This window comes from Netta rufina (genome assembly GCF_964035555.1).
Source record: "Netta rufina genome assembly, chromosome: 4".
Classification (NCBI taxonomy): domain Eukaryota; kingdom Metazoa; phylum Chordata; class Aves; order Anseriformes; family Anatidae; genus Netta; species Netta rufina.
This window is the reverse complement of record NC_140127.1, coordinates 77142888-77161351: the sequence shown is the minus strand read 5'-3', so window position 1 is coordinate 77161351 and position 18464 is coordinate 77142888. Positions and strand designations below refer to the sequence as shown.

General features: G+C 48.9%; 1 long non-coding RNA gene across 5 annotated transcripts; it reads right to left on the bottom strand.

Moving 5' to 3' along the window:
• Positions 1 to 5643: 5643 nt before the first annotated feature.
• LOC311209449 lies at positions 5644 to 13682 on the bottom strand. 5 transcript variants are annotated; one of them, XR_014618410.1, is made up of 9 exons: positions 13153 to 13682; positions 11812 to 12001; positions 11571 to 11672; positions 10005 to 10078; positions 9429 to 9574; positions 7961 to 8358; positions 7072 to 7171; positions 6372 to 6648; positions 5644 to 5891 (listed from the first exon to the last, which is right to left on the bottom strand). It is a non-coding gene; the product is annotated as an uncharacterized lncRNA (long non-coding RNA). The 5 variants fall into 5 exon arrangements; XR_014618411.1 differs by having other exon boundaries at positions 11812 to 11979; XR_014618413.1 differs by lacking the exon at positions 13153 to 13682 and adding an exon at positions 10793 to 10891 and having other exon boundaries at positions 11812 to 12109.
• Between the last annotated feature and the right edge of the window lie 4782 nt (positions 13683 to 18464).

Sequence of the window (18464 nt, the reverse complement as noted above, 5' to 3'; positions counted from 1 at the left end):
TTAGCTCAACGGCATGCAGAGTGCAGACAAGAAAACCGGGGTGTTTCTTGAAGCAACAATCCCCACGCTTTTGCTGTAGCTTTGAATATTAAAAGGACAATACGACCCAGCAAGTAACTGGAACTTTCTTACCTGGAATTAGCTCAAACTTTTCTTCACATTGAAAGAAAAATCTAGGAGCAGAACAGATTATACACCAACAAAATTGAGTCCATTTCATCCCCAGAAAAAAAATCACATACTCTCATCCCCTCCTGTACCTCAGCCGCTTGCCTACCCCACGTGGCACACGCTTCCATCTGTTCTCTTTACCCACTTATAGCACCTCTAAAAGGCAAACTGGAATTTTACTCTATTGGCTGTAGGAAAATAACTGCAGTGACAACCGCGCCCCAAACTGAGCCAGCAACCTCTGCTAAATATCCCTCTATGAAGTGAATTCCAAGCCCTTAGAATTCCAGAAATCCATAGACTCCAGCCTGCCTAGAGAACCCGGCAACTGACTGAAGGAAAAACAAAGCACTTACCCCCAAAGAGCAGCCCAGGCAGAAGGAGCTCTCTGATGGCATGCCTGGGGCTCATATAGCATTTAGCCCCGCCCAGCACCCAAACCCAATCACCTGGGAAAGGGGAGGGGCAAAGCACATGAAGGTAGGAAGAGAGCAAAAGAAGCAGCTGTGTTTTGTTTTGTTTTGTTTTTTCCTTTGTTTTTTAAAATCTGTTTCATCTCAAAAACATTCAGAGAGCAGACAAGAGACCTGTGGTGTTTCTAGAAGCAAAAATCCCCTTTTGCTTTTGCTGCAGCTTTTAATGTTGAACTGATAACGGCACCAAGCAAGTAACTGAAACTTCTTCAACTGGAATTAGTTTAAACACGCTCACCATCATCTGCAAACACGGAGAACCAGCATTCACTAGCCCTAACCCTAACCCCAACCCGCACCCTAAACTCTAACCCTAGCCCCAGCCCTAGTCCCTAACCCCAACCCTAGTTCCCGAGAACTTCATTTCCAGGCATGCTCTGGGCGCTCAACATGGCCCCCCGGAGGTCCGGAGTCCCAGAACTACATCTCCCGGCATGCTCTGGGCAGTCAACACGGCCTACCGGAAGCCTGGTGCCGGAAAACTACACCTACCAGAATTCCCTGGACAGCCAGCACGGCCAATCAGAGGCCGAGTTTTCGAGAACTACACTTAACAGCACTCACTGTAACCCTAGCCCTTCCCGCCCTTACACAAAAAAGCCTCAAGCCCTATCCCTAAACATCCTCGAAACCCCTACAGACCTAACCCAAACTATTTACCACACTAAACCCCTGAAGTCCTATGCCTAAAACCCCTAACCCAATAAATTAAGACGCTCAAATCCCAAACCCGCAAAATTGAGATGCTCAAATCCCAAACCCAAAAAAATAGGACGCTCAAATCCCAAACCCCCTTCCAAAAAAGAAAAAGAAAAATCAAGAAAAACAAACAAACAAACAAACAAAACAAAAACAACAAAAGGGGTAGATCTGGTGGCATCTGCCCTGTAACCCTGCAAAAATCACGAGGGACCTGGAACAACAAAGCAAACGCACAAAATAACATTGACATCCTATCCATAAATGTGCTATAACAATTAATCACCTCCAAAGAGCTTCAAGCAATAAATGCACATACTACTAGATCAGTTTCCTCCAAAAGATCGTACCAGACCCTGACCCACCAACAGAACCCTGCATGTAGCTAACAGAAGCATCAACAAAGCACTGCCCCCAAAGAGCAGCCCAGGCAGAAGGAGCTCTCTGATGCCGTGCCTGGGGCTCCTATACCATTTGGCCCCGCCCAGCACCCAAACCCAATCACCTGGGAAAGGGGAGGGGGCAAACCACAAGAAAGAGAGCAGGAGCAGCAGCAGCTGTGTTCTTTTATTTATTTATTTATTTGGTTTTTTTTTGTGCCTATCCCTAGTTTACAGCATGCAGAGTGCAGACAAAAGAACTGGGGTGTTTCTAGAAGCAAAATTTACCGTATTTATGCCTCAGCTTTGAACATAGAAAGGACAATACAACCAAGAAAGTAAATGAAAAATTTTTCCACGGGAATTAGCTCAAACTTTAGTGTTAGGTCAGAGGTTGGACTCAATGATCTTGAGGTCTCTTCCAACCTAGAAGATCTGTGACTCTGTGTGATTTACATATGAAGAAAAACCTAGGAGCGTAGGAAATTGCACATCAAAAAAAACAACGACGTAATAAGCAACGCGCATGCACGGCCCCACGGCCGCCTGCAGTACTCGTTTTCCACCAGCAGGAGGCGGCAGAGGGCGCCCCCGGGCCCCACCGCGCATGCGCGCTCCCCGGACGCCTGCAGTACTCGTTCTCCACCAGCAGGTGGCGGTAGAGGGCACCCGCGGGCGTCACCGCGCATGCGCGGCCCCCCGGCCGCCTGCAGTACCCGAATAACACCAGCAGGTGGCGGCAGAGGGCGCCACCGGACCCCACCGCGCATGCGTGCACGCCGGCCACCTGCAGTACTCGTTCTCCACCAGCAGGTGGCGGCAGAGGGCGCCCGCCGGCGTCACTACGCATGCGCGCCCCCCGGCCGCCTGCAATACCCGATTAAAACCAGCAGGAGGCGGCAGAGGCCGCCCGCGGGCGTCACCACGCATGTGCGCCCCCCGGCCGCCTGCAGTACCCGATTAAAACCAGCAGGTGGCGGCAGAGGGCGCCCGCGGGCGTCACCGCGCATGCGCGCCCCCCGGCCGCCTGCAGTACCCTTTTCCCACCAGCAGGTGGCGGCAGAGGGCGCCACCGGACCCCCACCGCGCATGCGCGCCCCCCGGCCGCCTGCAGTACCCCTATCCCATCAGCAGGTGGCGGCAGAGGGCGCCCGCGGGCGTCACCGCGCATGCGCGGCCCCCGGCCGCCTGCAGTACCCTTTTCCCACCAGCAGGTGGCGGCAGAGGGCGCCACCGGACCCCACCGCGCATGCGTGCACACCGGCCGCCTGCAGTACTCGAATAACAGCAGCAGGTGGCGGCAGAGGGCGCCCGCCGGCGTCACGGCGCATGCGCGGCCCCCGGGCGCCTGCAGTACCCGAATAACAGCAGCAGGTGGCGGCAGAGGGCGCCCGCGGGCGTCACCGCGCATGCGCGCTCCCCGGACGCCTGCAGTACTCACTTCACACCAGCAGGTGGCAGCAGAGAGCGCCCGCGGGCGTCACCGCGCATGCGCGCCCCCCGGCTGCCTGCAGTACACCTTTACCACCAGCAGGTGGTGGCAGGGGGCGCCACCGGACCCTACCGCGCATGCGCGCCCCCCGGCCGCCTGCAGTACCCCTTTCTCACCAGTAGGTGGCGGCAGAGGGTGTCCGCGGGCGTCACCGCGCATTCGTGGCGCCCGGCAGCCTGCGGTACTCGAATATCACCAGCAGGTGGCGGTAGAGGGCGCACGCGGGCGTCACCGCGCATGCGCGCCTCCCGGCTGCCTGCAGTACCCCTTTACCACCAGCAGGTGGCGGCAGAGGGCGCCACCGGACCCCACCGCGCATGCGCGCCCCTCGGCCGCCTGCAGTACTCGCTTCCCACCAGCAGGTGGCGGTAGAGGGCGCCCGCGGGAGTCACCGCGCTATGCGCGCCCCTCGGCCGCCTGCAGTACCCGAATGACACCAGCAGGTGGCGGCAGAGGGCACCCGCAGGAGTCACCGCGCTATGCGCGCCCCTCGGCCGCCTGCAGTACCCGAATAACAGCAGCAGGTGGCGGCAGAGGGCGCCCGCCGGCGTCACCGCGCATGCGCGCCCCCCGGCCGCCTGCAGTACCCCTTTCCCACCAGCAGGGGGCGCCCGCGGGAGGCCTTGTCGGGCGGATCACAGCTCGCCTACTGTGCCATTCGGAGCTTGTGGCTGTATTTTTTCCAACGTGTTTGCTACCCACACCCCGCGGGGCAGCTTGTCTTACAACGAATTCTCTCTGTTAATATTCTCTTTAAGGCGGGCACGAAGCATCCACTGCTCTTCTAAGCAAGCAACCTTCCTTCTGTGCTCCCTTCGGGATGCAGGACTACGTGCACTGAGATTTATTCCACTCATTTTTTCTTCGCCTTTTCATTGGCACAGTCTCCAAGGACGCCTGGCTTTCTTCTCACAGACTCGCGTCCGTTTCAGCGTAAGGCATCTTTTCCCTCCGCCGCTCTAATCCAAATTCAAATTATCCAGATAAAACAATAGCGAGGTAAGAGAGAACTGTCTGAGTTAAAGTCACCATCTTTCTGTAACTAATTTAGCAGACAGCTGTACCACATCAGAGGAGGAGGTTTAGATGCTAACCAGGTCACAGGCCCTGCTCAGGCACATCGCGGTCAAGTCAGTGCCCCCGGAATCACTAAAGAAACTTAAGTAAGAATCTACTAGAAGAAAGCTGTCTCCTCTTACCACCACCTATTTAAGAGATAGTGTAGTACAGGCAGTTCTACACGCATAAAACCACATACACACAGTATACCTGACCCAAGTAAATTCCCTCTTAGAAGTCCACCATTAAGCAAAAGAGGCGTATTGTGGTGACATACAGCTGCCGTGTAATGATCCTGAAGGGATGAATCGCCCTATGTATTCCAAGGTACTACTGGGGTTTGTTTTTTTTTTTTTGTTTGTTTGTTTTTGTTTTTTTTTTTCCCCCAAGTACGTTCAACGGTACAGATAAGTACGTTCCCGATAAGAAAAAGAGTTCAGAATTGTTTATAACGAGTTCGTTCCACGTGTCACTTTCTCACTTAACGTAGTAATAAAGATACGCTGCTGCTTTTGGATTTAATTTCCTTCTTGAATCTCACTGGTGTAATTCCAATGGTCAAACAACCTCTTCCAGAAAGACCAGCCCCCTGCTTCACAGGAGAAGGAAAAGATGTCTCACACACGCTGGCTAGTACTAAAAAGAGTAAGAGGAAGAGAAGTTCAGGCCATCAACGTAAGTATGTTTCCCTGCCTCTTCTGCTGGCTGGCCAAGTGGAATCCTCAGGACAGCCCCAGTACCTTGTGAAGAGCTTGTTAACGCCAGCACAACTTCAGCTTGTCTTTTAAAAGAAAGCTGTTAAAGGAGCAGGAGACTGTTTTTAAATGAGAACAACCGAAAATAAAATTATCTGAAGAGCCACTTACTACTGGCACATTACCGTTTCAAAGGAAAATATTAATTACGTGCAGGTGCTCCAGTCTTCGTTGCATTTTCTGTGATTCACAACATTACCTTTGAACAAAAGAGTAAGAGGAACGGAAGGGAGGATATTAACTCGGGTAACCAAGGATTTGGCAAGCTGGAACTTGGTGTCTTTAACACTTTAGCCTTGGAGCAAAAATGTACACCCTGTACAGGCTGAGCTGACTGATGAGGCAGGTGCTCCAGGGTACGTGCTACCGGGAGGTAAGTAACAAACACATTCCGCAGCTATTACCAGAAGTGGGGTTTCAGGATATGCAGACTGGTTTCACAAAAAATATTAGCGGTCTGTTGGTGACAGACAATTCGAGGAATTCAGCGCTGCCCATTACAGACTCCTCAGATCAGCACTTAATGAGAATTAATAAAACGGTTTATTTTTTTATATATATATATATATATATATATACACACACACATACACACATATACACACACACACACCCCTATGTTCAAAAAAATGTATACAGTTAAAATATCAAATTAGTGATCCGGTAACAACACTGTTCAAAACCAGTCTCTTTTGTATGAACATTAAAATAAATGCACACTTTTAAAAGCATTTCTTTTTAGTGCTTCCAAAGCACAGCGTGTGCCAAGGCAAGGCCACCTGAAGAATCTCCGTCCTGCTCACGGGATGAAAGAGAACTGAAGTCAGGGACCTGGGAAGCCTCAGGTGCGCTTTCATAATGTCTGCAGATAAAAACAGAAGAGAGTCTGAGGTAGATTGTTTAGTAACCACCAAGTGGTAACAGTCACAGGGCTGTCTTTAGCTTTCATTAACACAACAGCAGTTTCTTTACTCTCGATCTACGCTGAATCTCAAGTTTAAAGGCATGGCTAGCAGTTCTCGGGAACAAGACCCTCGTCTCTGTGCTGGCAACATGCAATATTACCAGTGCAGGTGTTTCTGGGAGGTTTTTTTGTTTGTTTGTTTGTTTTTTTATTGGGGGGGGGGGACACGACACACAACAGATGGGATCTCTCCACAATGCAGACACTGTGTGCATTTGACAGTGCCCCATTTTAGTGCGATCCACTGCCTATTGCACGTAAAACGGCTAATGACAGTATTCAAGCGAGTAAATTCTCACCACCTGCAGGAGGGGCAGCAATGGTTATTTTTTTCAGCCTGTTGAGCAAAGAGCACCCTCCACAGGAAAAAAGCCACACCTTTCATAGCACGTCCTTAAGGTTACAGCCCAGCTTCTGCCGATAGAGGTTCGTAAAGTTAAAGCTCTGCTGCTTCTTCTCAGACTCTGACAGTAAGATCACTTGACCGCCAGGATGGCGAGGGCAACAGCTACGTCCTCTTCCACTCTTCTGCGGCACAGCAAACTCATTCCCGGTCCGTATTCCTCTGGCTGGTACACTATTATCTACCGTTCACCTGATTAACTCTGTTGGGTAGGCTGTTGAACTCTAGCTCCTCTAGCGTTCTCTTTAAGTGCTGTATTAAGACACGATTTTTAAACCTAGGGAAGTAATTTCATTTCTTCTTCCAAAAACAGCAGTTAAATAACTCAGTATTATTTTGCCACGACAAACAGTATTAGCAGAGGCTCTCTGTTTCCAGCATGGAAGAGCTTCCCTCATTTCTGACATCAGAATGGCAAATTTAATTTGATACAGCCATCTTTCCCCAACCCACGCAAATTCTGGGTCTTTCTTCCATAACCACCCATATCTTTCTATTTCACACTTCAGCTCTAGGTAACGACCATTTACTTCAGAAAATACAACGGCAGTTTGACCGCTGAAACTGTAATAATTTCAGTATGTCAAAACAAAACACTTGTTTTGGAAAAGATTGAGATTTGCTATCATGAACAACGTTAGCGTTTAACTCTGAATCATTCGTATCTATACAAACCTTGCTCCTTCCCTTATAGCAAATTCAATGAAATACTTCTGAGTTTCCATCCGTCCTTGTACGTACCTCCTCAAGAAGAGAGAAGATTTTTTTTCACGATCTTAAAGAAGAGATCCAAACAGATATTAGAAACAGATCTTGTAAATGCATTTTCAGTAAATCTCAACAGCCAAAGGAAAAACAACACAGCCTAGAGTTTCCCATTTCTGCATACAGTAATGCACATAAGAAAAAAAAGCCAGCATACCAATAATTTGAAGTGATATCGATTAGCTGATATTCAAATGTAACGCTGAATTTTGTTCTCTTAAAAGAGCAGTATCTAGAAACACCTGCCCTTGGAAAATGCAGACTAGGTTTAATCAGCAGAGAAGCCTTGTATCTCCACGAACACGCTGCCATGATCAGCAGTTAATAGAAACAAAGGGATACCAAGCCATGTTTCAACCTAGAGCTGTCATTTTTGAAAGCAGAGGTTTAAGATAACTACTCTTTACAAGATGACCGATCCATGTGGAGCATGAGCACGATTGTCTCGTATAAAGTTTAACAAAAAAAAAAAAAAGTAGCGCAAAAGAATGAACCGGACACCTTAGATGTGAAACAACAGTATTTTTTCATTGGTTTCTGTGTTTTCTTCTCTGAACCAACTATGAAAACACGAATGGTGCTGTGATTAAGCCTGCTTAAGAGTGCTGCAGTAAGGACGGTGAGGATATAAAGTTGGACTGTGAATACATGTACTTACTTTCTTGTTCTTCCACTACTTGTACACGAGTAATCAAAAATCATTCCAAATCTGAGGTTTTATTTTCAAAATAGATCCTCATTTCAAGAAAAAGTCTTCTGTACCCCTAGCCTATTTTTAATACACTAATAAAGAACTTACTTCTTCCACGTTTGCGAACCTCTTTCACCACTCTGATTTTAATACCAGCATCGCTTCCCTCCAACATTGTAGGTGTTATTTTAAATCAATTTGGCACAGATTCAGAAGTAGACTCCATCACTCGTTTTTGGTCATCTCCAGCCACGCTGTAATTTAGAGGCCCTCGAACAAGTGCATTGGTACCAGGCTTATGATCCAAGCCATCTTTGCATCATTTAAGCAATTGAACTCATCATGTAGAGAGTCTAAGTCACCAGGTGACATTTCATCCTCTCCCTTAACAGCTGGAACCGAAGAAGCCATTTGCACAGACAAGCCATCAATTTGCTTTTCCAGCAACTGACAGTTTTCTGCTTTCTTCTCTCCATTACCATCTTGGACAGTACTGATACCAGTGTCTGAAAATTAAGAAGGAGCTTAGTAGTGCATATAACTGCAGGATCAAAAAACACAGAAGGACATTATTCTGCATCCCTTCTTGTTGAAAGTACTGTGTAGAGAGTTACTCAGCACTGTCAGATCACTTCAGTAGTTTTATTCACCCTTTGACGCAACCACAGGAATACCTCCTTTTGGGCTGCTACCGTCTCATATGACTGTCGTTAAGTTATTTGCTGTATTCCCATTTCAGTGACTAAAGTAAACTAAAGTTTCCCCTCCTTCCCCCAGTTCCAGCAAATTTTTCTTTCGACTCTGCTGCAACAGGTGGGTAAATTACTATTTGTGAGAAATTTTAATTTTTTTTTTTTTTTTTTTTTTACACACTTTCCTTCCCCACTTCTCCCTTCCCCACTACAGAATACACAAATGAGAATTAAAAGCTGAAATGAAATCCTTGCTACCGCCAAACCATCGTGGTGAAAGGTTTCAGCACTTTTTAGAAACAGTTCAAAATTATTGCTCATTCAGGACTTCGTTACCTATAGCAACAGCCTGTTTGTCTAAGCCGACCAAAGAAATTCAGTCCCAATTAACTCTAAAACTTACGTGTCCTTTTGAATTAACACAGAAAGCACGGAGACCTTTTTTTTTTTTTTTCTGCACACTATGTCCATTTATGACCACGCAAGTTCCTGTACTACAACAACTCCAACATACCTTTATTTGTCGGCATGCCTTTGAGGTTCAGATATGGTGACGGAGATCCAGCAGCACAGGGTGGCCCTTTCCCACCAACATGGTTTGTCACAACAGTGATTGTGGCCGTCGCAATAGCGGCGACATGCTACGCCTTCTCTCTTTAGTGATACTGGAGTATTGGGCTCTCCAGGACGCTTGATCTTATTCTGAGGCCCAGCAACAAATTTATCTGCTTCATCTATCATCATACCCTGAAAAGACTTTTTTTTTTTTTTAATATAAGTAAAATACAATTGCTTCGTCAATTCACTACCAGAGTATTTGCCTCCGTGTTACAATTCAGTTACTTTTCAAATAATGATACAGCAGATAGCAAGACTTCTCCTACCTTCTCATCCTGTTTGAACAGACTGCCAAGTGTATGAAGAAGCCTTTTTGGTTGATCTGGATCAATCTCCCGAAGGGGTGAAGGCATCATTTTCAACTACTCCTGATGATTTCCCCTTTGAGCAACAGGAACGCCGTGAAGGCAGTCTGCAGCAGAACAAGGTATCTAAATTTAGTCTACCTTAAGACTAAGGAAATACAAGCCTCGCATGCTTCCATTTCCAGTGTTAGCATTTAAGAACTAGAAATCACTATTTCCTCCCTCTACAAGACAAAGGAAAAGCAAAAGGCAAATAAAGCCCCTCTTTCCTTTCACCATCACTATAAGAACGTCTACTGCATCCTGTTGCACAGGAAAGCTCACCCATGAAACTTAATTTTCAAATTCCAAGCACGCACAACATGTTTTGTGACAGAAGGCAGAAATTTCATTCTTTTCCTTCAGAATCTAGGGAAGGACGACTGACCCAAGAAACGATGCAAAGTCTACTTCCTCTCCCACACCGAGGACAGAAACACTACTTAGGTGAATTAAATAGCTGTACCAGAATATTAATAAATAATTGTGTCCATTTACCTTCATCCTGCCCCACGATATCCCTGTGTGTTTTCAGAAGATTGGTTCTCATTCCGGTTAGCTGATCTAGAAGACTGTGACAAGACATATCATATGCATTTCTGAATGCCCGTGGCTTCAAATCCTAGTTTTATAATAAAACAAGTAACTTTCAGTTAACCCGCGAGTTCTCACGCACAAAGAAATTGCTCTGTGGGCTGTACTACCGTTAACTACTAAAAAAAAAAAAAAAAAAAAAAATTCCAAAACAACTTCAGACATTCTGAACGTATTCTGAAACAACTTTCTTTCCATCTCTCTGGAAAGAGCTTTCCTCCTATCTGTGACAAAGGAAAAAAAAAAAAAAAGTTGTGATCGCGGGAGTCGTTACACAAAGCCACACTCTGTGAATTCACTACTACAGTTAAGATCATTTTTAGTCAAAAAATACCTCGGCAGCAATGCTATCACTGCAAACATAGCGTTGCCAAAAAAAAAAAAAAAGAAATTCAACTCAAGATATAGGAGAGGGCGAGCTAAAAGCACAAATAACATGACCGATGGAGGCTGCAACAACCACCTGGTAGATGGTTGTCCACAGCCCTCGGATTGCATGGTCGTCTTTCCTGACAAACGAATACTGGAAGAACAGAAAAGATACACCGTGTGTCCGCAAAAGCCTTCGGGGAGACTACTGAAAGGAAAACCAAACCAAAAAACTAGGAACAGCAAGTGGCGTATACGTCAGTTTTGTTAACAGAGCACCACTAATGTACCAGGAATTTCCACATTCTTCGCCCCTCCTCTACCTTGAAAATGTCACCCAATTCTGTCAGTGTCTTCACCATCAGCATTTATTTATTTATCTCGTTTTTCACGTGGACATCCAAGGAAAACATTTCGAGTCCCTGTCATCGAGGAAGAAGAGGAGGGGGGGGGGAAAAAAAAAAAAAAGAGAGACGAGGGGGGAAGAAGCACTGCCATTCCCTTTCCTCGGTAATGCGAGCAAAAAGCTCAGGCGCTCAGCAACAACGTGCTTTGAAAGATAAAACACAGAAGAAACTGCACATTATTTAGTCTCAGCTATAGAGTCACGTGTATTTGTACCTGCTCATTTATTCATCTGCCAGTGTATTTTAGTACAAACGCTACAGAACATAGAAACCGCAAGGTTACTACCACCTTTTGTGACCGACGCGATCTTTGGCAGGAACAGCTATCGAGAAAGAACCAACAAAATCCCCTTCGTCGACAGCCATCTGAACCTTTATCGTCTAACAGCAGTCCTACAAACATCCCCTGGGATGCTCAACTCCTGAAACTTTCTGTTCAACTTGAGGCAGAACAAGCCCTTACCCTGGGCACCTTCACCCAGCTCTCCACTGCTAGCAGAGTAGCACCCTGATACTGTCCAGGACGCGCTGCAGCAGCCTACTCGCTTACGCGTATTTACTGCAGCCTGGTTCGAGACGCGCACAGAGGGACCCACGAAAAATCCACCCTTTCCTTCAGAGAAGTAAATACATACATACATACGGACGACACGGTAAGGAAGAAAAGCTGAACACACAGCATGCGGTCCTTTACCGTGGGGCAGATCCAGCATCAGCACAAGGAGCTTTGGGGCACGTGAGCGATCATCTACACCGGCCATCGCGACAAGCCAAACTCACGCACACAAGCCTCGACCTAAAAAAAAAAAAAAAAAAAAAAAAAACACAGAACACATTAAGTTCCTTTATAGCTTATGGAAGTAACAACCAGCATCTTAGATGCAGTTGGATAGTTGGATTGCATCAGCTTAGGGACTGCCTCCTTCAAAACGCACAGGGGGGTGGGGAAACCAGTCTTGGAAACCTGTTGCCTAACAGGAAGGAGACTGTTGTTTTCTCCTCCATAGGTGACGTTCTTCCAAGCATCGTCCTGCTCCTGGATTTTACCAGCCACGACGGGATGGTCCTACCAGCGTGAGTCGGGAACGCTTCCCACGGGGTTTCTGTGACACTGAAGTAAGTTTTCTGCAGGTACAAGTAACGCAGCACGAGACGGCAAGGAAGCTAAGGCACCGTCTGCAGCACAGCACGTGTGCGATATTGGGCCTGAGGGGACCAGTCAAAGCCTGCAGTAATCGCTGAACAGGTGGGCAAGCAGGGAGCCCTACGGGAAACAAAGCTCACGTTCTGCAAAGCTCTTTTCCCGTCAAGAAGACGGCCTTTTCTATTCAGCGCATCTACTGAACTTTAGGCTACTTCCCATTCGCTTTGGCAAGTTAGCCTTTGCGTAAGCCAAGAGGTTTTAAACCGCCAAGCACCACTGATGGTTCTTGTTCTCCAACAACAGGGAATTTCAGTCAGGGCACTCGTTAACAGGAAAGTCTGGCTCTGTTTCACACAAATCACGTACCTAAACCACGGAGACAGGAGTCTGCAGGAAGAACTCTTTAAAAGGTGAACTTAAAGAGAAGGATACTACTCATTTTTCCAGAACTTCTGCAAGGACTGCGGCAAAAAAAAGGCTGAACCAGGGACGTCTCTATCATCCCCTCTAGAATTCAGCAACTCCATACAGTTACGGGTCAAATACCACAGCTGCAGCGCAAGACAAACAAAGACCTCGAAGGTCACGTTTCTGCCTGCGTACCGAGTTCCGCTGGGAAGACCCCCCACCTCTGGAAAGACCCCCAGCCGCTCAACTCCCAAGCAACGTTGCCACAGCCAGTGCTTACGCAGAGTTTTGCTCTCTCTCGCTGCTCAGTACAGGCCCAAGGCCTCCTTTATTGCACACAGTTCAAGCAAAACTCTTGGGACATAACCAATAGACAGACAGACAGACAGAAATTGCCTCTCACGTCTGTCCTCACTGACCGCAACCAGCGTCCTGGAAAGCCCCGCAAGCACCAGTCTATTCCTAGGACAACTCCGAAAGCTGAGGCGGGACAAAGTTTAGCCTCTCGTACCAAAGACTGAGCAACAGACAGAGCCTGACAGGCCAATTCATTCTAGGTCTAAGAGGCTACTACGACTGGGCAGGCACTACGTGCCTTCCTTCCCTTTGCGCTTCCCAGCGCCGAGCAGCTCGCGCTTCCGCAAATTCAATGAAGCCTTTGAGCCGGGGCTGCAGGAAGCTTACGAGCACGCCTTGATTCCACCCCGAGGTCGCTGCGACTTACCTGGACAGTCGGGACGGACGGGCTGCTCTCTCTCCTGAGAACCCTGCGACCGCAGCACGCCAGCTGCGGCTTTCCTCGCTTTACCCGGTGCGCCACCTTCGCTCGGCAACAAACCCCGCAGGGGTCCTAGCGGCGGGGAGCTGCTTCTGCCCCGGTGAACCGCAGCACAAGGAGAGAGCCGGCTGTCAGGACGCAGGGAGAGGAAAGCCTCCGAGGCGCGGCGCGGCGCAGCCCAACGATCAAGCGCAGCGAGGACCCGTGCCCGGCCTCAACACCCCCCGCCCCTCCCGGCCCGACGGTCCGAGGAGGCACCCCCGGAGGCTCTCGCTCGCCTCACCGCCGGCAACCGCGCTCGCCGCCAGCGGCAACCTGCGCCCCCCGGCGCGCACGGCCCGGCCCCGGCCCCGGCCCCGGCCCGGCCGCGCAGCCCGGAGCCCACGTGGCCGCCCGGCAGCGCAGAACTACAGCTCCCAGCATGCCTCGGGACGGAGCAGTCCAGCCAACCCAGAGGGGCGTCGGCCACACGCACGCAACGGCACCTCCTCCTGCTGCCCTCTCTGCCCCCCCCCCGCCGCCACAGCCGCCCCCCTCTCCCCTGTCCCCTCTCCCCCAGCCCCCCGAAGCCGCCCCAGCTCCTCTCGTGCTCCGAGCATCTCCAGCATTTCAGGAACTGGAACCCTGGAACCGCTGACGTCTGGCACGTGTCAGAAACGTGGCAGGAGACGTACTCTGCTGTCGCAAGGCACTTGCAAAGCCGGCCCGACAGCTGAAGCAGACTCACACAGTCCACCGACCAACTCGGGGCCCCCACTGCTGTCCACTCACCCTCATGCTTCAAGCTTCCGTGCCTACGCCCTGAGCTACAAGAAACAAAGAGAGAAGGTCACATCCACAATGGATACGCAAACAGTGCCGCACATGCAGAGGACTCAAACACAGAGACCAGAGCCAGACAAATAAAAAACAAACAAACAAACAAACTGAAGTCCACAAATGCCACAAGGCCATGAATGCATAGCAGCCCCGGCAGGGGTAATGACAGACATACCCTTTGCAGATGAAAAAGGTGACCCTGCTCAGTCTCTTGGTAATACTGCACCAACGCGGTCAAGCCTCTTCTAGCATGTCATCAAGCTGGGTTTAGTCCTCTGGAGAGTTACACAAGTGGGTTGATTCATCTAGAGATTAAAATACAGATCAAACACAGGAGCGTATCCCACCATCCCAAAAAAAAAGTGAGCCAGCAACCTCTGCTAAATATCCCTCTATGAAGTGAATTCCAAGCCCTTAGAATTCCAGAAATCCATAGACTCCAGCCTGCCTAGAGAACCCGGCAACTGACTGAAGGAAAAACAAAGCACTTACCCCCAAAGAGCAGCCCAGGCAGAAGGAGCTCTCTGACGGCATACTTGGGGCTCATATACCTTTTGGTCCCACCCAGCACCCAAACCCAATCACCTGGGAAAGGGGAGGGGCAAAGCACATGAAAGTAGAAAGAGGAGGAGCAGCAGCTGTGGTTTATTTACTTATTTATAAGGCTTAGCTCAACAGCATGCAGAGGGCAGACAAGAGAACTGGGGTGTTTCTAGAAGCAACAATCCCCACGCTTTCGCTGCAGCTTTGAATATTGAAAGGACAACACAACCAAGCAAGTAACTGAAGCTTTTTCAGCTCGAATTAGCTCAAACTTTTATTTACGCAGAAAGAAAAATCTAGGAGCAGAACAGATTATACGCCAACAAAATCAATTCCGTTCCACTCGCAGCAAAAATCACTTACTTCAGCAGGCTATCTGAGAACCAAAAGGCTATGCTGATGGGTCAAAACACACTACAGGACACTGGGGCCGGGCCCTCCGCTGCACCCACTTAAAACCCATCCCTACACTCACCAAGGTGCAACCCCAACCCGAACACAGACGCAGCATTTCAGCCTCAACACAGTTTCCAGAACTGCTGGAAAGCAGGCTTCATCCTCAGCGAGGCGTGCTCAGGCTGCACAGGAGGGGGCTTCGGGCACCTCTTTGCCTACCAAAGAAGACCGCCATCAGCGCCTGCTTTGTTCCGATCCTAAAGGCTAACATCACAGCCCACGTTGCCTGGGACACCTGATAAACAGAAGAGAAAGCAGCCATACCGTTTTCAAGCCGTCCCTGCACGTGTCGCTCCTCGATGATCTGCAACCTCTTCTCAAATCCTCAACCGCTTCTGTGGAGAGCCTGCCATGGCACCTGCAAAGCAAGACCCTTCGCAGTCACCTCGTGCTACTTGGCAGTTCTGCTCCAATCCAGCTCACAAACAGCCCGCCCTTCCCGTGCTGCTCTTCAGAGTGCAGCTTGGCCCCACTCAGCCTGTGCGACACACCTGTGAAACAAAAAGAAAAGCATAGGCTGAAGCAGCATCCAAAGCCACAGCACAGCTGGGACAGTTACTCTCATCTGCTCCCTAACCTCTGCTCCCTCACCTGCCCTCGAGGCAGATGCTTCCATCTGCTCTCTTAGGCCAGCTACAACACCCCTGAAATATAAACAGGATTTTTACTGTACTTTGTGCAGTTAAGTAACTGCAGTGACAACTGCACCCCTAAAGTACCTGCTACATCTGTTCATCGCTCACCTTGCCAAAAGCAGCTCCGGTCAAGTCCCGCGTTGTACACTGTGTTTCAGCTTTAACAAATGAAAACGGTCACAAGATAATCATTCAGCTGCCAGCATTAGCACCCATCCCTCAACAACACAAAGGGACCCCGTTTACAATATTATCATTTCAAAACAGCAGCCCCCTTGCCTCAGCACACCTCAGAAGTAGCCCAAGCCAGTCACCGAGCTGCCTACGGAGCGCTGAACAGTTCCGGAAGGAGCTCTTTCCTGCGACAGGTTCCTCCAAAGGTTTACACTCTACTGGGGACAGGAGAGAAATAAAAATAAAAGTTTCAAAAACCCCTTATCTGTAAGCTTTCAAGATTCGACAGACCTCCTCCTCAAGCACACCGTTCAAGCACTATGCGAGCAGCTGCTCACAAGCAGCTCAACTCTCCCCCCCACACACACATCTGACAAACACCACAGAGATGACTGTGCCTGCTGCCCTTCAGTACGTGCGCAGAGGCAGACCAGATGTCTTCGCCAACACAGTCCGGACAATGTATTAGCACACCCATGCACTACCACGTTAGCTGTCATCACTAACTGCCAGGCAGGACAGCTCCAGACCAAACACATACACACACAGGCACGCCACAAACACTACAAACAAAACACACAACACAAGGCGCAAGAAAAAGTGACCCCCGGAGGGAAGCCCTACGGCAACAGCAAGTCACAACAGGTGCTCTGCACCAGACCCAAGGAGAGACGCAAATGTCACGACACGCAACTGGAAGACACTGCCAGAACTGGGGTGATGGAGGCCTAAAAAGCCTGCCTTCAAGACAAGAGACCAGAAGGATGGGGACTGAAAACCCCATATGATTCAAAGATTGAAGCCGAAATTCCTTTAAGCGGTATATTCTTTATTGCAGCGCTGGATGCACGGGGGATCTCTCCACCTATGGTGCATACCCAAAGCAGAAAGCAGTCTTGAATTTATACGATCAATCAATATTCTACCGGCGCCTATACATATTCATTACCTACCCCCGCCTTCCCTCGCTTCTCATGCTAATTAGCCTTTTGGCACCTTGCGCCTGCGTAGAACCTCCCAAGAATTGTGGGCAGGGGCCTTTGGGACATGGGCAGGGGTCTTTGGGAGGAAGACCCCGAGTCTTCCTCACAGTGTACTTTTCACCTTTGGTCAGGAATCCGCTGAGTTGGCATGTTTCTTAATCGCAAGAGCTGGCTGTTGCTAATTCTTCCCTTTGTTGTGTCTTTATAATGAATTCCAACGTCCAGTTTTGAGATTTATAGTCCTTACATTTGTTTCTCTGTCCGTCTGCCGCTTCCTTATCGTGAGTTCCGGTGTCTTGTTTCGAGATATACAGTCCTTGTCAGGGGACTGTCCTTGCCTCCCCAATACCTCCTTAATCACATAAGACGACGCTTAGGAAATCAATTTCCAAGCAAGAGCTCCTGATGCGGCCCAGATGACTTCCGCAAGAGTGAGGATGGAAACAGACGCCATCTCAAACCGAATATGATGCACGAGACCTGAAACAGACCTGCATTTCAAGCAGCGACTGCAAGACAAGAAGTGCTCGGATCAGAGCCACGATGACTAAACAAGCAGTGAGGCCCTTCAGCACCGCTACCAAGTCCCCTGTCTGGTCAGTCCAGTGTAAAAAGCTAGAAGGATATCAAGACCCGAGAAGCACAGAACAGACGCTGCAGAAGCAACACTACAGGACAGACGAACAGAAGGAAACTGTCCTGCCTGGCGCACGCACTCACGCTACAAAATAATCCCGCCTCTTCTATTAGCCTGGCGACCCAGCCACAAGCAGCCTGAACGTGACCCAGCCTGAACCACCCTCTCCGTGGCACCAAGTCTAGTCAGCCAGCAGGCACCATGCTCCTCTGGCTCCCAGCTCCCATTAGCCACCCCAGATATGCAAATACCAGGTGCCCCCCAACTTAGCTCTCAGGTTGCTGCATGGTAAATTCCCTCCGCCTCAAGAAATACACAGGCACTGGTCGTCATCTTAGGCAATTGCCAGGCTCATCATCAGCTGCAAAAACAGAGTACCAGCATTCACTAGCATGCCGGTCATGATGCCCAACCTTCTCCACAACGCTGACTACTGCTGATGCAACATACAACTATGCTCACCTGTTCCTCTCCAAATCCAAGCTCCAACAGTGCAACCAGTATAATCCACACCACCTGGGAAAACAAAGGGATTAAATGATCGTTGCGTTCACAACACATCACCCAATGGTGGTTTTTTTTTGTTGTTGTTGTTTTTGTTATTGTTGTTTTTTGTGTGTGTGTTTCCTGTATTTATTTATTTTTTAGTCTGCTTTAGCTCAACGGCATGCAGAGTGCAGACAAGAAAACCGGGGTGTTTCTTGAAGCAACAATCCCCACGCTTTTGCTGTAGCTTTGAATATTAAAAGGACAATACGACCCAGCAAGTAACTGGAACTTTCTTACCTGGAATTAGCTCAAACTTTTCTTCACATTGAAAGAAAAATCTAGGAGCAGAACAGATTATACACCAACAAAATTGAGTCCATTTCATCCCCAGAAAAAAAATCACATACTCTCATCCCCTCCTGTACCTCAGCCGCTTGCCTACCCCACGTGGCACACGCTTCCATCTGTTCTCTTTACCCACTTATAGCACCTCTAAAAGGCAAACTGGAATTTTACTCTATT